Raw genomic sequence first — 19,860 nt, forward strand, 5'->3', positions numbered from 1 at the left:
TGGGGATGTTGAAATCGCCCATGATGATTGTGGTAATATCAGCAGAGAGAAAATAAAGAAGCCAGGAGGAGAATTGGTCAATAAAGGCAGTGACCGAGCCTGGAGGTCGGTATATGACAGCCACTTGGAGGCTGGAGGGAGAGTAGATGCGGACAGAGTGGACTTCAAAAGAAGGGAGAGTAAAGGAGGGTAGAGGTGGGATAGGGCTAAAGGTGCAGTTGGTAAAAAGGAGAAGACCCACTCCTCCACCATGTCTGTTACCAGGGCGAAGAGTGGGGGTGAAGTGGAGGCCACCATAACAGAGTGCAACAGGGGAGGCAGTGTCGGAGGGTGTCAACCATGTCTCTGTGATGCCCAGGAAGGAGAGATGACAAGAGGTAGAGAGGTCGTGGACAAAATGGAGCTTGTTGCAGACAGAGCGGGCGTTCCAGAGTGCTCAGAGAGAGGGAGCAGGGAGATGGGCGTCAGGGGCTCGGGTTTTATGTAGGAGAGGTTGCGGTAGTTTGCAGTTGGTTGGAAGCGATAGGAGGAGGAATTGGTGGGAGTTGTGGCAGTCCAGGATTGGGAGATATGTCACCAGCAGTGAGGAGAAGCAGAGAGAGGGAGAGCAGGTGGGAGAAGGAGAGTGTCCGGCTTGTTTTATGTTTTGGTAGGATAGATCTGAGGTTGAGGAGCAGGTCTGCAGATGAGGTCAGGTGGGGGGGTAAGAGGGAAGGAGAGATGATTATTTGGTTAGAGAGTGCTGGGGTTTGTGGATAGCAAAGGAGAGTAGGGATTAGTGGTGCAAAGACAGTAAAGGTGTATGTAAGCATAATGAAGGTTTAAGTGTGAATGAGAAAGCGAAACTAAGCACAATTAGTAAGTAGTTACTCCTACCTTCTGGCCACTTCTGGCCTATTTCCGGGATATTTCAAGTAAGACCCTTAAGCGCGACCCTTCTCAGCCAGACCCACGGTCTTGGCCAGACCTCTGGAGTCTGGATATATACAGTATATAGCTCTTAACAGCACATGGAGTTTGATCAGCTGTGATCAGAAGGCAGGAGCCGCAGGGAGACTGGACACAGAGCACAGGGTGCAGGAGCCGCAGGGAGACTGGACACAGAGCACAGGGTGCAGGAGCCGCAGAGAGACTGGACACAGAGCACAGGGTGCAGGAGCCGCAGGGAGACTGGACACAGAGCACAGGGTGCAGGAGCCGCAGGGAGACTGGACACAGAGCACAGGGTGCAGGAGCCGCAGGGAGACTGGACACAGAGCACAGGGTGCAGGAGCCGCAGGGAGACTGGACACAGAGCACAGGGTGCAGGAGCCGCAGGGAGACTGGACACAGAGCACAGGGTGCAGGAGCCGCAGGGAGACTGGACACAGAGCACAGGGTGCAGGAGCCGCAGGGAGTCTGGACACAGAGCACAGGGTGCAGGAGCCGCAGGGAGACTGGACACAGAGCACAGGGTGCAGGAGCCGCAGGGAGAGTGGACACAGAGCACAGGGTGCAGGAGCCGCAGGGAGACTGGACACCGAGCACAGGGTGCAGGAGCCGCAGGGAGAGTGGACACAGAGCACAGGGTGCAGGAGCCAGTAATTAGGAAGGAGGCTAAATTCATTCAGGAAGTAGACAGATGGACCAGTGGGAATTGGGATCAAAGGAGAGGTGATAAACAGGGACAAACAGATTGATACAAGCAGGGATCAATGGGTACAGCAGATATTGGGTGCAGGACACATACCTGTGGATAAACAAAGATACAGATTGTCAGATGAAGAGTGGGGGGCTATATTTTCGACATATTTCAGATAAGACCCTTAAGCGCAACCCTTCAGAGCCAGACCTCTGGACTATATATACAGTGCCTACAAGTAGTATTCAACCCCCTGCAGATTTAGCTGGTGGACACATGCGGAATTAACTTGGCATTGTGACATTTGTACTGTAGATCAGCCTGGAAGTGGGAAATGCACTGCAGCAAATTTTTTATTTATTTTTATTTTTTTTTAAAACGTTAAAAGTTGATTCAGAGTGTCATTTATTATTCAACCCCTCAAACCACAAGAATTCTGTTTGGTCCCCCTAAAGTATTAAGAAGTAGTTCAGGCACCAAGAATAATGAGCTTCACATGTGTGGATTAAAGATCTCTTTTGCCAGCCTTTTCTGACTATTTAAGACCCTCTCCAAACTTGTGAACAGCACTCAGACATGGTCAACATGGGAAAGACAAAGGAGCATTCCAAGGCCATCAGAGACAAGATCGTGGAGGGTCACAAGGCTGGCAAGGGGTACAAAACCCTTTCCAAGGAGTTGGGCCTACCTGTCTCCACTGTTGGGAGCATCATCCGTAAGTGGAAGGCTTATGGAACTACTGTTAGCCTTCCACGGCCTGGACAGCCTTTGAAAGTGTCCTCCCGTGCCGAGGCCAGGCTTGTCCGAAGAGTCAAGGCTAACCCAAGGACAACAAGGAAGGAGCTCCGGGAAGATCTCATGGCAGTGGGGACATTGGTTTCAGTCAATACCATAAGTAACGTACTCCACCGCAATGGTCTCCGTTCCAGACGAGCCTGTATGGTACCTTTACTTTCAAAGCGTCATGTCAAGGCTCGTCTACAGTTTGCTCATGATCACTTGGAGGACTCTGAGACAGACTGGTTCAAGGTTCTATGGTCTGATGAGACCAAGATCGAGATCTTTGGTGCCAACCACACACGTGACGTTTGGAGACTGGATGGCACTGCATACGACCCCAAGAATACCATCCCTACAGTCAAGCATGGTGGTGGCAGCATCATGCTGTGGGGCTGTTTCTCAGCCAAGGGGCCTGGCCATCTGGTCCGCATCCATGGGAAGATGGATAGCACGGCCTACCTGGAGATTTTGGCCAAGAACCTCCGCTCCTCCATCAAGGATCTTAAGATGGGTCATAATTTCATCTTCCAACAAGACAACGACCCAAAGCACACAGCCAAGAAAACCAAGGCCTGGTTCAAGAGGGAAAAAGTCAAGGTGTTGGAGTGGCCTAGTCAGTCTCCTGACCTTAACCCAATTGAAAACTTGTGGAAGGAGCTCAAGAATAAAGTCCACATGAGACACCCAAAGAACCTAGATAACTTGGAGAAGATCTGCATGGAGGAGTGGGCCAAGATAACTCCACAGACCTGTGCCGGCCTGATCAGGTCTTATAAAAGACGATTATTAGCTGTAATTGCAAACAAGGGTTATTCCACAAAATATTAAACATAGGGGTTGAATAATAATTGACCCACACTTTTATGTTTAAAATTTAATAAAATTCAACTGAGCAACATAACTTTTTGGTTTGTAAGATTTATGCTTCTGTTCATAAAACCTACTCTCGTTTGCAGTTTGAAGGCTCTAACTTATTTGCATCTTATCAAACCAGCTAAATCTGCAGGGGGTTGAATACTACTTGTAGGCACTGTATAACTTTTCATTTTTCTCTAAATATGTTTGTATTTTTTGTATCCATTTATAAAATATGCTATATATTTTTGTTGAATCCCCTATTTTTCTTTTTTTTGCTTATTTTTTATGCAATTTATTATTTATCTGCTGTTTATTTTTTCCTTTATTCTGTTATTGAGTTTTGTTACACTTTTTTGCTAATTTTTTCCATGCAGTCTTTCATTTCTTTCTTTTAATTTGTTCATTTTTCTAGTTTTTATTAATTTGTATTATTTTGTCTTTTATATATATATATATATATATATATATATATATATATATAATATATATATATATATAAAGCGAAACCCCCAACTATTCTTTTTTCCTTGTTTTTTAGCATACTCTCAAAAAGCAAATTCTGTTCTAATACAGTGGGGGAAATAAGTATTTGATACACTGCCAAATTTGCAAGGTACACTTCACCTGTGAGAGACAGAATCTAAAAAAAATCCAGAAAATCACATTGTATAATTTTTACATAATTAATTTGCATTTTATTGCATGAAATAAGTATTTGATACAATAGAAAAACAGAACTTAGTATTTGGTACAGAAACCTTTGTTGGCAATCACAGAGGTCAGACGTTTCCTGTAGTTCTGGACCAGGTTTGCACTCACTGCAGCAGGGATTTTGGCCCCCTCCTCCATACCGATCTTCTCCAGATCTTTCAGGTTTCGGGGCTGTCTCTGGGCAACATTGAGTTTCAGCTCCCTCCAAAGATTTTCTATTGGGTTCAGGTCTGGAGACTGGCTAGGCCACTCCAGGACCTTGAAGTGCTTCTTACGGAGCCATTCTTTAGTTGCCCTTGCTATGTGTTTCAGGTCATTGTCATGCTGGAAGACCCAGCCACGACCCATCTTCAATGCTCTTACTGATGGAAGGAGATTGTTGACCAAAATCTCACGATAAATGACCCCATCCATCCTCCCTTCAATACGGTGCAGTCGTCCCGTCCCCTTTCCAGAAAAGCTCCCCCAAAGTATGATGTTTCCCCCACCCCCACCATGCGTCATGGTTGGGACTGTGTTCTTGGGGTTGTACTCATCCTTCTTCCTCCAAACACGGCGAGTGGAGTTGATACCAAAAATTTCTATTTTGGTCTCATCTGACCACATGACCTTCTCCCATGCCTCCTCTGATCATCCAGGTCAACGGACGTGAGCAGGGGAACCTGGCGTTCCCTGCAGGATTTTAATCCATGACGGCGTAGTGTGTTACTAATGGGAATGTTTGAGACTGTGGCCCCAGCTCTCTTCAGGTCTTTGACCAGGTCCTCCCGTGTAGTTCTGGACTGATTCCTGACCTTTCTCAGAATCATCCTTACCCCACGAGGCGAGATCCTGCATGGAGCCCCAGACGGAGGAAGATTGACAGCCATCTTGTGTTTATTCCATTTTCCAATAATTGTGCCAACAGTTGCCTTCTCACCAAGCTGCTTGCCTATTGTCCTGTAGCCGAACCCCAGCCTTGTGCAGGTCTACAACTTTGTCCTTTGTGTCCTTAGACAGCTCTTTGGTCTTGGCCATGGTGGAGAGGTTGGAGTCTGATTGATTGAGTGTGTGGACAGGTGTATTTTATACAGGTAACGAGTTCAAACAGGTGCAATTAATACAGGTAATGAGTGCAGAGCAGGAGGGCTTCTTAAAGAAACATTAACCGGTCTGTGAGAGACAGAATTCTTGCTGGTTGGTAGGTGATCAAATACTGTATTTTTTTGACTATAAGACGTACTTTTTTCCTCCAACATTTTGGAGGAAAGTGAGCGATGCATCTTATAGTCTGAATGTATAATTTATATATGCTGTCTGTGGTGTGGGGGGAGCGACAGCGGTGGAGGAGTGGGGCACAGGAGGCAGTAGCCGGCTGCTGTATCCTACACTGTGCCCGCTGCTAAAGAAAATTAATAGTCATGGGCGGCTCACACAGTGAGATCATTGTCGGCAGCAGCGCTGGAGGAGAGAGGAGGTGAGTATAATTGTTTATTTTTTGTGTGTGCGGCCAAGTATACCAGGATGGAGGAGTGCCATGCATAACAGGAACAGGGATGAAGGGTGCCATACATACCAGGAAGAGGGATAAGGTGGAGCCATACATACCAGGAAGAGGGATAAGGTGGGGCCATACATACCAGGAAGAGGGATAAGGGGAGCCATACATACCAGGATGAGGGGTGCCATACATACCAGGAAGAGGGATGAAGGGGAGCCATACATACCAGCATGCAGGGTGCTATACATGCTAGGATGAGAGATGAGGGGTGCCATACATACCAGGAATAGGGATGAGGGGTTCCATACATACCAGGAAGAGGGATAAAGGGTGCCATACATACGAGGAAGAGGGATGAGGGGTGCTATACATACCAGGATGAGGGATGAAGGGTGCAATACATACCAGGAAGAGGGATGAAGGGTGCCATACATACCAGGAAAAGGGATGAAGGGTGCCATACATACCAGGAAGAGGGATGAAGGGTGCCATACATACCAGGAAGAGGGATGAAGGGTGCCATACATGCCAGGATGAGGGATGAAGGGTGCCATACATGCCAGGATGAGGGATGAAGGGTGCCATACATGCCAGGATGAGGGATGAAGGGTGCCATACATACCAGATACATACCAGGAAGAGGGATGAAGGGTGCTATACATACCAGGAAGAGGGATGAAGGGTGCCATACATACCAGGATGGGGATGAAGGGTGCCATACATACCAGGGAGAGGGATGAAGGGTGCCATACATACCAGGGAGAGGGATGAAGGGTGCCATACATACCAGGGAGAGGGATGAAGGGTGCCATACATACCAGGATGAGGGATGAAGGGTGACATACATACCAGGAAGAGGGATGAAGGGTGCTATACATACTAGGATGAGGGGTGCCATGCATACCAGGATGAGGGGGGCCATACATACCAGGATGGGAATGAGGGGGGCCATACATATCAGGATGGTGGATTGGGGTGCCATGCATACCATGATGGGGATGAGGGCCACATATAACAGGAAGGAGGGGCCATATATACCAGGATGGGGGATATTAACAGAATTGGGGGACATTACCCCTATAACAGTATCAGCAGCAGACCCCCTCCCCCTTAATAGTGCATCATGACCACATTTTTTGCTTAAGTTTTTTTCTCCTACTTTCCCCCTCTAAAACCTAGGTGCGTCTTATAGTCCGAAAAATACGGTACTTATTTCATCCAATAAAATGCAAATTAATTACGTAAAGATCATACAAAAAAACTAAATTACAGACCTCTCCATTCTTCGTAGGTGGGAAAACTTGCAAACTCGGCCGTGTATCCAATACTTATTTTCCCCCACTGTATATATATATTTACATTTCTTTTTTTTTTTAGCATATTTTTTTCACCACCTCCCTCTTTAGGCCTTAGTCAGATGTCTGTTTTTTACATATGAGGTCTGTCCGTGTTTTTCACAGATACCTATTATAGTCTATGGGACAGGTGACATGTCTGTGTTTTGTTTTTCCAGACCAAGTGTCCGCAAAAAAGAAAAAAAAAGTAGACTGTAGACATTTTTTTTTTTATAGGATCAAAATCCCCCTTTCAAATCAATCAGTCCATAAAAAAACCAGACAGCACACGGATGCCACCGATGTGGATGGATAACAAAATAGAAATAATACAAATATATATACAGTATAGACCAAAAGTTTGGACACACCTTCTCATTTAAAGATTTTTCTGTATATTCATGACTTTGAAAATTGTACATTCACACTGAAGGCATCAAAACTATGAATTAACACATGTGGAATTATATACTTAACAAAAAAGTGTGAAACAACTGAAAATATGTCTTATATTCTAGATTCTTCAAAGTAGCCACCTTTTGCTTTGATGACTGCTTTGCACACTCTTGGCATTCTCTTGATGAGCTTCAAGAGGTAGTCACCGGAAATGGTCTTCACTTCACAGGTGTGCCCTGTCAGGTTTAATAAGTGGGATTTCTTGCCTTATAAATGAGGCTGGGACCATCAGTTGTGTTGTGCAGAAGTCTGGTGGATACACAGCTGATAGTCCTACTAAATAGACTGTTAGAATTAGTGTTATGGCAATTAAAAAGCAGCTAAGTAAAGAAAAACGAGTGGCCATCATTACTTTAAGAAATGAAGGTCAGTCAGTGCGAAAAATTGGGCAAACTTTGAAAGTGTCCCCAAGTGCAGTTGCAAAAACCATCAAGCGCTACAAAGAAACTGTCTCATTTGAGGACCGCCCCAGGAAAGGAAGACCAAGAGTCACCTCTGCTTCTGAGGATGAATTTATCCGAGTCACCAGCCTCAGAAATCGCAGGTTAACAGCAGCTCAGATTAGAGACCAGGTCAATGCCACACAGAGTTCTAGCAGCAGACACATCTCTACAGCAACTGTTAAGAGGAGACTTTGTGCAGCAGGCCTTCATGGTAAAATAGCTGCTAGAAAACCACTGCTAAAGACAGGCAACAAGCAGAAGAGGCTTGTTTGGGCTAAAGAACACAAGGAATGGACATTAGACCAGTGGAAATCTGTGCTTTGGTCTGATGAGTCCAAATTTGAGATCTTTGGTTCCAACCACCGTGTCTTTGTGCGACGCAGAAAAGGTGAACGGATGGACTCTACATGCCTGGTTCCCACCCTGAAGCATGGAGGAGGCGGTGTGATGGTGTGGGGGTGCTTTGCTGGTGACACTGTTGGGGATTTATTCAAAATTGAAGGCATACTGAACCAGCATGGCTACCACAGCATCTTGCAGCGGCATGCTATTCCATCCGGTTTACGTTTAGTTGGACCATCATTTATTTTTCAACAGGACAATGACCCCAAACACACCTCCAGGCTGTGTAAGGGCTATTTGACCAAGAAGGAGAGTGATGGGGGGCTACGCCAGATGACCTGGCCTCCACAGTCACCAGACCTGAACCCAATCGAGATGGTTTGGGGTGAGCTGGACCGCAGAGTGAAGGCAAAAGGGCCAACAAGTGCTAAGCATCTCTGGGAACTCCTTCAAGATTGTTGGAAGACCATTTCCGGTGACTACCTCTTGAAGCTCATCAAGAGAATGCCAAGAGTGTGCAAAGCAGTCATCAAAGCAAAAGGTTGCTACTTTGAAGAACCTAGAGTATAAGACATATTTTCAGTTGTTTCACACTTTTTTGTTAAGTATATAATTCCACATGTGGTAATTCATAGTTTTGATGCCTTCAGTGTGAATGTACAATTTTCAAAGTCATGAAAATACAGAAAAATCTTTAAATGAGAAGGTGTGTCCAAACTTTTGGTCTGTACTGTATATCTAAAAATGATATACTGAAAAAAAATAAGCAAAAAAAAAAAAATAATATTACAAATGTTTGTAAAAACGGATGAAAATTGGATCCAGAACACTGATAAAAAAATTGTCCTTTTTTTCTAGTATGGAAAAAAAAAAATATGGAGGTCTGAATGAGGCTTTAGTTTATTATTTTGATTTCTTTTCCGGAGCCTTTGTCTTCCGGCTCTCACACTCACACCGCTGTCTTTCCAGCTGACTGCCGGCGCGGCGGATTGGTCGTCGCTTGGCACCGATACACAATCAGCCGGTATTCAGACTGTGACGCATCCTGCAGCCGTGAGTCATCAGGAAATATTCTCGCTGCTGGAGACTCGCTTGTCTCTCACCGTCGTTTGTGTCTATTATTATGTCATTTATTACAATCACCCAGGAATTTTTTTTGTTTTTTTTCCATCACGGTTATATAACCCGGTGCGAGAATAGAGGATTTTTTTATAGAAATATTGTTGTTTTTTTCCCCCCTAGATTTAGATGTGGTTTCCGGGATTATATAACTACAGGGAGCGGCCGGCTCGTTAGCGGATGCAGAGCAATTCATGCCACTAAATAGGACGATTATACAGATACACTCAGTGGCCACTTTATTACAGACACCCATCTCGCAGAATGTTGGACCTCCTGTGGCCTCCAAACCTCGATCCTCAGGTATCAGAGGAGGCAGAGTGTGGCAAAAAAACACAGTAGTCTACCTCTACATACCTGACAGTAAGAGATCATCCATCTTCATGTATCAGAGGAGGCAGAATATGCCAAAAAATATTCTTCACACCTTTAATCTACGTCTACAAACGTGACAATGAGGGATCATCCATCCACACGTATCAGAAGAGGCAGAGTGTGCCAAAAAATATTCTCCACACCATTACTTTACCTCTACCAAACTGACAGTAAAATAGCATCCATCAACATGTATCAGAGGAGGCAGAATGTGCCAAAAAATATTCTTCACACCTTTAATCTACATCTACAAACGTGACAATGGGGGATCATCCATCCACATGTATCAGAGGAGGCAGAGTGTGCCAAATAAAATTCTCTACACAGTAGTCTACCTCTACATACCTGACAGTAAGGGATCATCCATTGACATGTATCAGAGGAGGCTGAGTGTGCCAAAAAATATTCTTCACACCATTACTCTACCTCTACCAACCTGACAGTAAAAGAAAATCCATCAACATGTATCAGAGGAAGCAGTGTGTGGCCAATTTTTTTTTCCATACCATACTCTACCTCTACCAACCTGACAGTAAGGGATCATCCATCTACATGTATCAGAAGAGGCAGAGTGTGCCCAAAAAATATTTTCCACACCGTAATCTACCACTACAAATGTGACAATAAAGGATCATCCATCCACATGCACATGTATCAGAGGAGGCAGAGTGAACCAAAAAAAGATTCTCCACACCATTGCTCCACCTCTACCAACTTGACAGTAAGGAAGCATCCATCAACATGTATCAGAGGAGGCAGAGTGTGCCAAAAAATATTCACACCGTACTCTACACCTACAAACCTGACATTAAGGGATCATCCATCCACATGTATCAGAGGAGACAGTGTGAAAAGAAAGCCTTTTCCCAACCATTACTCCACCTGCACCAGTCGAATGAAAGGGATCATCTATCCACATGTATAAGAAGGGGCAGGTTGTGCTAAGAAAACAAACATTCTCTACACCATTACTCCACCTCTACCAACCTGACAGTAAGGGATCACCCATCTACATGTATCAGAAAAGGTAGTGTGCCAAAAAATATTCTCCACACCATTACTCCACCTCTACCAACCTGACTGTAAGGGAGCATCCATCCACATGTATCAGAGGAGGCAGAGTGTGCCAAAAATATTCTCCACACCATTACTCCACCTCTACCAACCTCACAGTAAGGGATCATCCATCTACATGTATCAGAGGAGGCAGAGTGTGCCAAAAAAAGATTCTCCACACCGTACTCTACCTCTACAAACCTGATAATAAGGGATCATCCACATGTATCAGAGGAGGCAGAGTGTGAAAATAAAGCCTTTCCCCAATCATTCCTCCACCTGCACCAGCCGAAAGAAAGGGATCATCTATCCACATGTATCAGAGGAGTCAGGTTGTGCCAAGAAAACATTCTCTACAACATTACTCCATCTCCATCAACCTGAGAGCAACAAGTTTCATTCTGCTAGCACCTTTCGACCTTCCCATCAGCCCATCTACAGCAGGAGATTTCTGCCCGTCAGCTGCCCCAGCTCCAGCCTGTGCCCTCTGCACCGACCACAAAAAGCACAGCAGGGAGCAGAAGACCTGCCCCATTCATGGTGGGAGCGGGGCAGCTGAAGGGGTTTATAAGGGGGGAGTGGTGGGTTTGGAGACGGTAGTTGGAGACCAGCTTGTATTTTATTGCAGTTTTCTTGACTGTGCACCGCCTGTTCATCAGAAAGTTTCTTTACAACCTCCGCTGATCCTGTTTGTCAGAATGATTCTTCACATCCTGTTCTGATCCTTTCACCAGAATTATTCTTCACCTCTTCCTCTATTTCTTCTCCTGTGATCTTTTTATCTGAACCATCCGTCACATCGTCCTCTTATCCTTTCATCAGGACAATAATTTGACTCTTCCTCTAATCCAGTCTTCAGGACAGTTGTTCACATCCCTCCCTAATCTTCAGTAAAACGATTTTTCAAATCCTCCTCTGATCGTTTTGTCAGAATAATTCTTCACAACCTCCAAGGATCCTTTCATCTGGACAATTCTTCCCATCCTCCTCTTTTTTCATCAGGACAATACTTTACCTCCTCCTCTGATCCTGTCTTCAGAACAATTCTTCACATCCCTTCCTAATACTGTTCATCAAAATGATTCTTAAAATCCTCCTCTGAACATGTTTATTAGAACGATTCTTCACATCCCCTTCAGATTTTTTTTTTCTCAGAACAATTCTTCATATCCTTCTCTGATCCTTTTATCCATTGATTTTTCGCATTCCTGGTCGTATACTGTACAGTTGGAGTGCACTGCGGTGTCTGTGCTTTACAGTTGGAGGGCACTGCGGTGTCTGTGTGCTGTACAGTTGGAGAGCACTACGGTGTCTGCGCTGTACAGTTGGAGTGCACTGCGGTGTCTGTGTGCTGTACAGTTGGAGAGCACTACGGTGTCTGCGCTGTACAGTTGGAGTGCACTGCGGTGTCTGTGCTTTACAGTTGGAGGGCACTGCAGTGTCTGTGTGCTGTACAGTTGGAGTGCACTGCGGTATCTGTGTACTGTACAGTTGGAGTGCACTGCGGTGTCTGTGTACTGTACAGTTGGAGTGCACTGCGGTGTCTGTGTACTGTACAGTTGGAGTGCACTGCGGTGTCTGTGTTCTGTACAGTTGGAGGGCACTGCGGTGTCTGTGCTGTAAAGGTGGAGAGCACTGCGGTGTCTGTGTACTGTACAGTTGGAGTGCACTGCGGTGTCTGCGCTGTAAAGTTGGAGAGCACTGCGGTGTCTGTGTACTGTACAGTTGGAGGGCACTGCGGTGTCTGTGTGCTGTACAGTTGGAGTGCACTGCGGTGTCTGTGTGCTGTACAGTTGGAGTGCACTGCGGTGTCTGTGCTTTACAGTTGGAGTGCACTACGGTGTCTGCGCTGTACAGTTGGAGTGCACTGCGGTGTCTGTGTGCTGTACAGTTGGAGTGCACTGCGGTGTCTGTGCTTTACAGTTGGAGGGCACTGCAGTGTCTGTGTGCTGTACAGTTGGAGTGCACTGCGGTGTCTGTGTACTGTACAGTTGGAGTGCACTGCGGTGTCTGTGTACTGTACAGTTGGAGTGCACTGCGGTGTCTGTGTTCTGTACAGTTGGAGGGCACTGCGGTGTCTGTGCTGTAAAGGTGGAGAGCACTGCGGTGTCTGTGTACTGTACAGTTGGAGTGCACTGCGGTGTCTGCGCTGTAAAGTTGGAGAGCACTGCGGTGTCTGTGTACTGTACAGTTGGAGTGCACTGCGGTGTCTGTGCTGTACAGTTGGAGTGCACTGCGGTGTCTGTGTGCTGTACAGTTGGAGTGCACTGCGGTGTCTGTGTGCTGTACAGTTGGAGTGCACTGCGGTGTCTGTGTGCTGTACAGTTGGAGTGCACTGCAGTGTCTGTGTACTGTACAGTTGGAGTGCACTGCGGTGTCTGCGCTGTACAGTTGGAGTGCACTGCGGTGTCTGTGCTGTAAAGTTGGAGAGCACTGCGGTGTCTGTGCTGTACAGTTGGAGTGCACTGCGGTGTCTGTGTGCTGTACAGTTGGAGTGCACTGCGGTGTCTGTGTGCTGTACAGTTGGAGTGCACTGCGGTGTCTGCGCTGTAAAGTTGGAGTGCACTGCGGTGTCTGTGTGCTGTACAGTTGGAGTGCACTGCGGTGTCTGCTGTAAAGTTGGAGTGCACTGCGGTGTCTGTGCTTTACAGTTGGAGTGCACTGCGGTGTCTGTACTGTAAAGTTGGAGTGCACTGCGGTGTCTGTGTGCTGTAAAGTTGGAGAGCACTGCGGTGTCTGTGTACTGTACAGTTGGAGTGCACTGCGGTGTCTGTGCTTTACAGTTGGAGTGCACTGCGGTGTCTGTGCTGTAAAGTTGGAGAGCACTGCGGTGTCTGTGCTGTAAAGTTGGAGGGCACTGCGGTGTCTGTGCTTTACAGTTGGAGAGCACTGCGGTGTCTGTGCTGTACAGTTGGAGTGCACTGCGGTGTCTGTGCTGTACAGTTGGAGTGCACTGCGGTGTCTGTGCTGTACAGTTGGAGTGCACTGCGGTGTCTGTGCTGTACAGTTGGAGTGCACTGCGGTGTCTGTGCTGTAAAGTTGGAGAGCACTGCGGTGTCTGTGCTGTACAGTTGGAGGGCACTGCGGTGTCTGTGTACTGTACTGTTGGAGTGCACTGCGGTGTCTGTGTGCTTTACAGTTGGAGTGCACTGTGGTGTCTGTGTGCTTTACAGTTGGAGTGCACTGCGGTGTCTGTGTGCTGTACAGTTGGAGTGCACTTCGGTGTCTGCGCTGTACAGTTGGAGTGCACTGCGGTGTCTGTGTGCTGTACAGTTGGAGTGCACTGCGGTGTCTGTGCTGTAAAGTTGGAGAGCACTGCGGTGTCTGCGCTGTAAAGTTGGAGAGCACTGCGGTGTCTGTGTACTGTACAGTTGGAGGGCACTGCGGTGTCTGTGTGCTGTACAGTTGGAGTGCACTGCGGTGTCTGTGTGCTGTACAGTTGGAGTGCACTGCGGTGTCTGTGCTTTACAGTTGGAGTGCACTACGGTGTCTGCGCTGTACAGTTGGAGTGCACTGCGGTGTCTGTGTGCTGTACAGTTGGAGTGCACTGCGGTGTCTGTGCTTTACAGTTGGAGGGCACTGCAGTGTCTGTGTGCTGTACAGTTGGAGTGCACTGCGGTGTCTGTGTACTGTACAGTTGGAGTGCACTGCGGTGTCTGTGTACTGTACAGTTGGAGTGCACTGCGGTGTCTGTGTTCTGTACAGTTGGAGGGCACTGCGGTGTCTGTGCTGTAAAGGTGGAGAGCACTGCGGTGTCTGTGTACTGTACAGTTGGAGTGCACTGCGGTGTCTGCGCTGTAAAGTTGGAGAGCACTGCGGTGTCTGTGTACTGTACAGTTGGAGTGCACTGCGGTGTCTGTGCTGTACAGTTGGAGTGCACTGCGGTGTCTGTGTGCTGTACAGTTGGAGTGCACTGCGGTGTCTGTGTGCTGTACAGTTGGAGTGCACTGCGGTGTCTGTGTGCTGTACAGTTGGAGTGCACTGCAGTGTCTGTGTACTGTACAGTTGGAGTGCACTGCGGTGTCTGCGCTGTACAGTTGGAGTGCACTGCGGTGTCTGTGCTGTAAAGTTGGAGAGCACTGCGGTGTCTGTGCTGTACAGTTGGAGTGCACTGCGGTGTCTGTGTGCTGTACAGTTGGAGTGCACTGCGGTGTCTGTGTGCTGTACAGTTGGAGTGCACTGCGGTGTCTGCGCTGTAAAGTTGGAGTGCACTGCGGTGTCTGTGTGCTGTACAGTTGGAGTGCACTGCGGTGTCTGCTGTAAAGTTGGAGTGCACTGCGGTGTCTGTGCTTTACAGTTGGAGTGCACTGCGGTGTCTGTACTGTAAAGTTGGAGTGCACTGCGGTGTCTGTGTGCTGTAAAGTTGGAGAGCACTGCGGTGTCTGTGTACTGTACAGTTGGAGTGCACTGCGGTGTCTGTGCTGTAAAGTTGGAGAGCACTGCGGTGTCTGTGTACTGTACAGTTGGAGTGCACTGCGGTGTCTGTGTGCTGTAAAGTTGGAGTGCACTGCGGTGTCTGTGCTTTACAGTTGGAGTGCACTGCGGTGTCTGTGCTGTAAAGTTGGAGAGCACTGCGGTGTCTGTGCTGTAAAGTTGGAGGGCACTGCGGTGTCTGTGCTTTACAGTTGGAGAGCACTGCGGTGTCTGTGCTGTACAGTTGGAGTGCACTGCGGTGTCTGTGCTGTACAGTTGGAGTGCACTGCGGTGTCTGTGCTGTACAGTTGGAGTGCACTGCGGTGTCTGTGCTGTACAGTTGGAGTGCACTGCGGTGTCTGTGCTGTAAAGTTGGAGAGCACTGCGGTGTCTGTGCTGTACAGTTGGAGGGCACTGCGGTGTCTGTGTACTGTACTGTTGGAGTGCACTGCGGTGTCTGTGTGCTTTACAGTTGGAGTGCACTGTGGTGTCTGTGTGCTTTACAGTTGGAGTGCACTGCGGTGTCTGTGTGCTGTACAGTTGGAGTGCACTGCGGTGTCTGCGCTGTACAGTTGGAGTGCACTGCGGTGTCTGTGTGCTGTACAGTTGGAGTGCACTGCGGTGTCTGTGCTGTAAAGTTGGAGAGCACTGCGGTGTCTGTGCTGTAAAGTTGGAGAGCACTGCGGTGTCTGTGTACTGTACAGTTGGAGTGCACTGCGGTGTCTGTGTACTGTACAGTTGGAGTGCACTGCGGTGTCTGTGCTGTAAAGTTGGAGTGCACTGCGGTGTCTGTGCTGTAAAGTTGGAGAGCACTGCGGTGTCTGTGTGCTGTACAGTTGGAGTGCACTGCGGTGTCTGTGCTGTAAAGTTGGAGAGCACTGCGGTGTCTGTGTGCTGCACAGTTGGAGTGCACTGCGGTGTCTGTGCTGTACAGTTGGAGTGCACTGCGGTGTCTGTGCTGTAAAGTTGGAGAGCACTGCGGTGTCTGTGCTTTACAGTTGGAGTGCACTGCGGTGTCTGTGCTGTAAAGTTGGAGTGCACTGCGGTGCCGTTGCTGTACAGTTGGAGTGCACTGCGGTGTCTGTGCTGTAAAGTTGGAGAGCACTGTGGTGTCTGTGTGCTTTACAGTTGGAGTGCACTGCGGTGTCTGTGTGCTGTACAGTTGGAGTGCACTGCGGTGTCTGCGCTGTACAGTTGGAGTGCACTGCGGTGTCTGTGTGCTTTACAGTTGGAGTGCACTGCGGTGTCTGTTCTGTAAAGTTGGAGAGCACTGCGGTGTCTGTGCTGTAAAGTTGGAGAGCACTGCGGTGTCTGTGCTGTACAGTTGGAGTGCACTGCGGTGTCTGTGCTGTACAGTTGGAGTGCACTGCGGTGTCTGTGCTGTACAGTTGGAGTGCACTGCGGTGTCTGTGCTGTACAGTTGGAGTGCACTGCGGTGTCTGTGCTGTAAAGTTGGAGAGCACTGCGGTGTCTGTGCTGTACAGTTGGAGGGCACTGCGGTGTCTGTGTACTGTACAGTTGGAGTGCACTGCGGTGTCTGTGTGCTGTACAGTTGGAGTGCACTGCGGTGTCTGTGTGCTGTACAGTTGGAGTGCACTGCGGTGTCTGCGCTGTACAGTTAGAGTGCACTGCGGTGTCTGTGTGCTTTACAGTTGGAGTGCACTGTGGTGTCTGTGTGCTTTACAGTTGGAGTGCACTGCGGTGTCTGTGTGCTGTACAGTTGGAGTGCACTGCGGTGTCTGCGCTGTACAGTTGGAGTGCACTGCGGTGTCTGTGTGCTGTACAGTTGGAGTGCACTGCGGTGTCTGTGCTGTAAAGTTGGAGAGCACTGCGGTGTCTGTGCTGTAAAGTTGGAGAGCACTGCGGTGTCTGTGTACTGTACAGTTGGAGTGCACTGCGGTGTCTGTGTACTGTACAGTTGGAGTGCACTGCGGTGTCTGTGCTGTAAAGTTGGAGTGCACTGCGGTGTCTGTGCTGTAAAGGTGGAGAGCACTGCGGTGTCTGTGTGCTGTACAGTTGGAGTGCACTGCGGTGTCTGTGCTGTAAAGTTGGAGAGCACTGCGGTGTCTGTGTGCTGCACAGTTGGAGTGCACTGCGGTGTCTGTGCTGTACAGTTGGAGTGCACTGCGGTGTCTGTGCTGTAAAGTTGGAGAGCACTGCGGTGTCTGTGCTTTACAGTTGGAGTGCACTGCGGTGTCTGTGCTGTAAAGTTGGAGAGCACTGCGGTGCCGTTGCTGTACAGTTGGAGTGCACTGCGGTGTCTGTGCTGTAAAGTTGGAGAGCACTGTGGTGTCTGTGTGCTTTACAGTTGGAGTGCACTGCGGTGTCTGTGTGCTGTACAGTTGGAGTGCACTGCGGTGTCTGCGCTGTACAGTTGGAGTGCACTGCGGTGTCTGTGTGCTGTACAGTTGGAGTGCACTGCGGTGTCTGTGCTGTAAAGTTGGAGTGCACTGCGGTGCCGGTGCTGTAAAGTTGGAGTGCACTGCGGTGTCTGTGCTGTACAGTTGGAGGGCACTGCGGTGTCTGTGTGCTGTACAGTTGTAGTGCACTGCGGTGTCTGTGCTGTAAAGTTGGAGTGCACTGCGGTATCTGTGTACTGTACAGTTGGAGTGCACTTCGGTGTCTGTGTGCTGTACAGTTGGAGTGCACTGCGGTGTCTGTGTACTGTACAGTTGGAGTGCACTGCGGTGTCTGTGTACTGTACAGTTGGAGTGCACTGCGGTGTCTGTGTGCTGTACAGTTGGAGTGCACTGCGGTGTCTGTGTGCTGTACAGTTGGAGTGCACTGCGGTGTCTGTGTACTGTACAGTTGGAGTGCACTGCGGTGTCTGTGTACTGTACAGTTGGAGTGCACTGCGGTGTCTGTGTGCTGTACAGTTGGAGTGCACTGCGGTGTCTGTGTACTGTACAGTTGGAGTGCACTGCGGTGTCTGTGTACTGTACAGTTGGAGTGCACTGCGGTGTCTGTGTACTGTACAGTTGGAGTGCACTGCGGTGTCTGTGTACTGTACAGTTGGAGTGCACTGCGGTGTCTGTGTGCTGTACAGTTGGAGTGCACTGCGGTGTCTGTGTTCTGTACAGTTGGAGTGCACTGCGGTGTCTGTGTTCTGTAAAGTTGGAGAGCACTGCGGTGTCTGTGTACTGTACAGTTGGAGTGCACTGCGGTGTCTGTGTACTGTACAGTTGGAGTGCACTGCGGTGTCTGTGTACTGTACAGTTGGAGTGCACTGCGGTGTCTGTGTTCTGTACAGTTGGAGTGCACTGCGGTGTCTGTGTTCTGTAAAGTTGGAGAGCACTGCGGTGTCTGTGTACTGTACAGTTGGAGTGCACTGCGGTGTCTGTGTACTGTACAGTTGGAGTGCACTGCGGTGTCTGTGTGCTGTACAGTTGGAGTGCACTGCGGTGTCTGTGTTCTGTAAAGTTGGAGAGCACTGCGGTGTCTGTGTTCTGTAAAGTTGGAGAGCACTGCGGTGTCTGTGTACTGTACAGTTGGAGTGCACTGCGGTGTCTGTGTACTGTACAGTTGGAGTGCACTGCGGTGTCTGTGTTCTGTAAAGTTGGAGAGCACTGCGGTGTCTGTGTACTGTACAGTTGGAGTGCACTGCGGTGTCTGTGTACTGTACAGTTGGAGTGCACTGCGGTGTCTGTGTACTGTACAGTTGGAGTGCACTGCGGTGTCTGTGTACTGTACAGTTGGAGTGCACTGCGGTGTCTGTGTGCTGTACAGTTGGAGTGCACTGCGGTGTCTGTGTTCTGTACAGTTGGAGTGCACTGCGGTGTCTGTGCTGTACAGTTGGAGTGCACTGCGGTGTCTGTGCTGTACAGTTGGAGTGCACTGCGGTGTCTGTGTTCTGTACAGTTGGAGTGCACTGCGGTGTCTGTGTGCTGTACAGTTGGAGTGCACTGCGGTGTCTGTGTGCTGTACAGTTGGAGTGCACTGCGGTGTCTGTGTGCTGTACAGTTGGAGTGCACTGCGGTGTCTGCGCTGTACAGTTGGAGTGCACTGCGGTGTCTGTGTGCTGTACAGTTGGAGTGCACTGCGGTGTCTGTGTGCTGTACAGTTGGAGTGCACTGCGGTGTCTGTGCTGTAAAGTTGGAGAGCACTGCGGTGTCTGTGTACTGTACAGTTGGAGTGCACTGCGGTGTCTGTGTACTGTACAGTTGGAGTGCACTGCGGTGTCTGCGCTGTACAGTTGGAGTGCACTGCGGTGTCTGTGCTGTAAAGTTGGAGAGCACTGCGGTGTCTGTGCTGTACAGTTGGAGTGCACTGCGGTGTCTGTGTGCTGTACAGTTGGAGTGCACTGTGGTGTCTGTGTGCTGTACAGTTGGAGTGCACTACGGTGTCTGTGCTGTAAAGTTGGAGAGCACTGCGGTGTCTGTGTACTGTACAGTTGGAGTGCACTGCGGTGTCTGCGCTGTACAGTTGGAGTGCACTGCGGTGTCTGTGCTGTAAAGTTGGAGAGCACTGCGGTGTCTGTGCTGTACAGTTGGAGTGCACTGCGGTGTCTGTGTGCTGTACAGTTGGAGTGCACTGCGGTGTCTGTGTGCTGTACAGTTGGAGTGCACTGCGGTGTCTGTGCTGTAAAGTTGGAGTGCACTGCGGTGTCTGTGTGCTGTACAGTTGGAGTGCACTGCGGTGTCTGCTGTAAAGTTGGAGTGCACTGCGGTGTCTGTGCTTTACAGTTGGAGTGCACTGCGGTGTCTGTGCTGTAAAGTTGGAGTGCACTGCGGTGTCTGTGTGCTGTAAAGTTGGAGAGCACTGCGGTGTCTGTGCGTTACAGTTGGAGTGCACTGCGGTGTCTGTGCTGTAAAGTTGGAGAGCACTGCGGTGTCTGTGCTGTACAGTTGGAGTGCACTGCGGTGTCTGTGTTGT

The sequence above is a fragment of the Phyllobates terribilis genome, unplaced genomic scaffold (assembly GCF_046119375.1).
Source record: "Phyllobates terribilis strain yellow unplaced genomic scaffold, ASM4611937v1 Scaffold_11__3_contigs__length_659146591, whole genome shotgun sequence".
NCBI classification, from domain to species: Eukaryota; Metazoa; Chordata; class Amphibia; order Anura; family Dendrobatidae; genus Phyllobates; species Phyllobates terribilis.